The sequence below is a fragment of the Arachis ipaensis genome, chromosome B08 (genome assembly GCF_000816755.2).
Source record: "Arachis ipaensis cultivar K30076 chromosome B08, Araip1.1, whole genome shotgun sequence".
NCBI lineage: Eukaryota > Viridiplantae > Streptophyta > Magnoliopsida > Fabales > Fabaceae > Arachis > Arachis ipaensis.
In genome coordinates, this window is record NC_029792.2 from 26,610,343 (window position 1) to 26,612,920 (window position 2,578).

Here is a 2,578-nt window from a genome sequence, read left to right on the forward strand (position 1 = left end):
TGCGGTATGGATCGAGGACTCTTCCTTCAGTACTAAATGCAGACTCCGAAGCTACCGTAGAAACAGGTATAGCCAATACCTCACGAGCCATATTTCCAAGAATTGGAAATCGGGTTGAGTTGACCTTCCACCAGTTTAGTATATCGAACTTATGGGAGTATGGCTCGCATTCTTCTTGTAAATATCTATCAAGTTCAGATCTTGTAATATAGCTATATGCATTGTTTCAAAAACAAAGTTACCGTCTCATTTTTTCTTTAGGGATATACAGCCTAGTATATCTAATCTAATCATGCAATTAAACATAGGTTCAGAACTTCCCTAAACAACAATAACATTAAATAAAACTAAGATTCATATAAAAACCAATAAATAATAAAACCAACCATCCATTTTTACTATTTTAGGAAGTTCAGCCAAATGTGAATCAAGAATTATACATTCTACAAACTAAGAAACTTAGGCAACTAAATTCGAGATAGCTTAAACTACAAAGTTCTTAGAGTTTTTTATGAAACCAACTAGACTTCTTAGAGTTTCAGGAAAAATTAGTTTCATTTCATTCAGAGGCCCAGATTGGTAGCAGTAAATCTAACAATTTTCGGTTTTACTGCCTAATTCTGCAAAAACAGCTTTGGTGTATTTTATTGATTCTCAACTATCCTTAAGCTTAATCTTTCATATCCTTGGTTCTCTTATCACTTTTCATCATTTAATCTCAGCCCCAAGTGTTTGATTAGCATTCAATCATCACAATATAAAATCCCATATTCAGAAGATCAATTAAACATTCGCTACAACATAATCAAGCACAAATCCAGCAACACAAACTCAACCAATACAACTTCATAATTTCAGTTTATATATCATATGATTGAGCTTCTAACTACCCTAACCCTTATTCTTAGTAGCTTATTTCTCTTAGTATAATTCTCTTGGTCTTAAATCACAAAGAACCTGGAAATCCATTGTTAACCATTACTAAAAATTTTGCAATTTGCATCCATATATTTCTGTTTAGCTTTGGCAGGGAATAAAATACTGCTAAAAATCAACTATCAACTATAAACTATTCCCTAATAAAATCATACTTGCATCCCTTCCCCAGTAAATAAACAATAAACTTTGATATGTTGTATCCTCAGCAATAAACCATTAGCAAAGTAAAACTTGAAGACAAGAAAACAAGAAGTGTCAAGTATGATCAGTCTGCACGGTGAGGTCCTGCACACCCAAATCATGGTATAGACCATGCACAAATTCAAAATTCAATGAACAATAAAGTTGCTGAAGTGAAATATCCTATGCTTTAACAGTATGCTAGAACTAGAAACCTGGTGCTATGTCTAACAACAGAGTAGCATGATGAATGAACAAGAACAAAATTCAAAGCTAATTGAAGAATTTAAACACAAGGCAAGGCAAATACCTGGTGCTTGGTGAGCCTCTGCGAATGGCTCTGGTCTTCTTACTTCTTAGGGTGGAGATCAAGAGCTTGACGTGTACTTCTTCTTCTTATAAACTTCCCTCAAGATAGCCTTCTACTTTTGAGAAATCACCATCAACACTTGACCAAAAGACAACCACACAACCTTGCTGCAAAAAAAAAAAAAACCCAAAATAAAAATGGCATTAACACAAACACTTGATATGCATAACAGCATAAGCAATCAAACCTTGTTCAGTTTTTCAAATTGATGGAATGGAACAGAACAGAAAAGGACATGGAAGCACCTTTGGCAATTTCAACTATATAATCACAAATATAGTAAATCCCTATCTACCACTCAATTTCTTTTCTCAGATGATAGATTCACTCTGTGGTTCTTCTCTGTTGCTTCACAATATTTCAATCTACCAAATTAATTACTTAATGGTAAAACTATCTAACCTTGAGGGTACCCAGAGAACGAAGAAGAACAGAGTTGGGTCACGGTGAGAAAAGGCGGACGGCGGAACCGCGGATGGCGGAACAGAGCAGTGGCGCGACGCGCTTGTATTGGTGGTGGCAGCCATGAAACTGCAGTGCCAGTTGCCTGCTCTAGTGCCGGCTGCGGCGGAGACTACCCGGTCGAAGGAGAAGAGGCGAAGGAGAAAAGGATTCATGCGAGTTAAGTGTGATTGGTTCACCAAATCAAAAATTCAGAATTAGGATTTTTTTGAGATTTGGATCTTAATCTGGATCTGGATCTGGATCCGGATTTAAAACTGTTTAAATGGATTGGATTTAAAACCAAATTATAAAATAAATTTGGTTTGGTTTGGATTTTTTTTGTTTAAAACTGGTTTTTTTTAATGGTTTGGTTTGGATTTGGTTTAAAATCCAAAATTTGGATTTTTTTGCCCACCCCTACTTTTGCTTCTCTTCTTGCCTTTGGATATAAGAGCTAATATCTCTTTGTTGTTCTTGCAAGAAGGTTTGGAGAGCTTCATCCATTGGAGGAGGTGGTAGAAGAGAGAGTTCATTATTTGGGAGAAAGGCATTGTGGTTGGAAGGTGGTTCATATAGGTGAAAGTCTTGAGGTGGTGTATAAAGAAATGGTGGTTCTTGGGAGTATTGGTGTTGGAAATGTTGTGA

General features: G+C 36.0%; 1 long non-coding RNA gene across 1 annotated transcript; it reads right to left on the bottom strand.

The window, feature by feature from the left end:
• LOC110265835 lies at positions 965–1,571 on the bottom strand. The gene is made up of 2 exons (XR_002352244.1): positions 1,430–1,571; positions 965–1,334 (listed from the first exon to the last, which is right to left on the bottom strand). It is a non-coding gene; the product is annotated as an uncharacterized LOC110265835 (long non-coding RNA).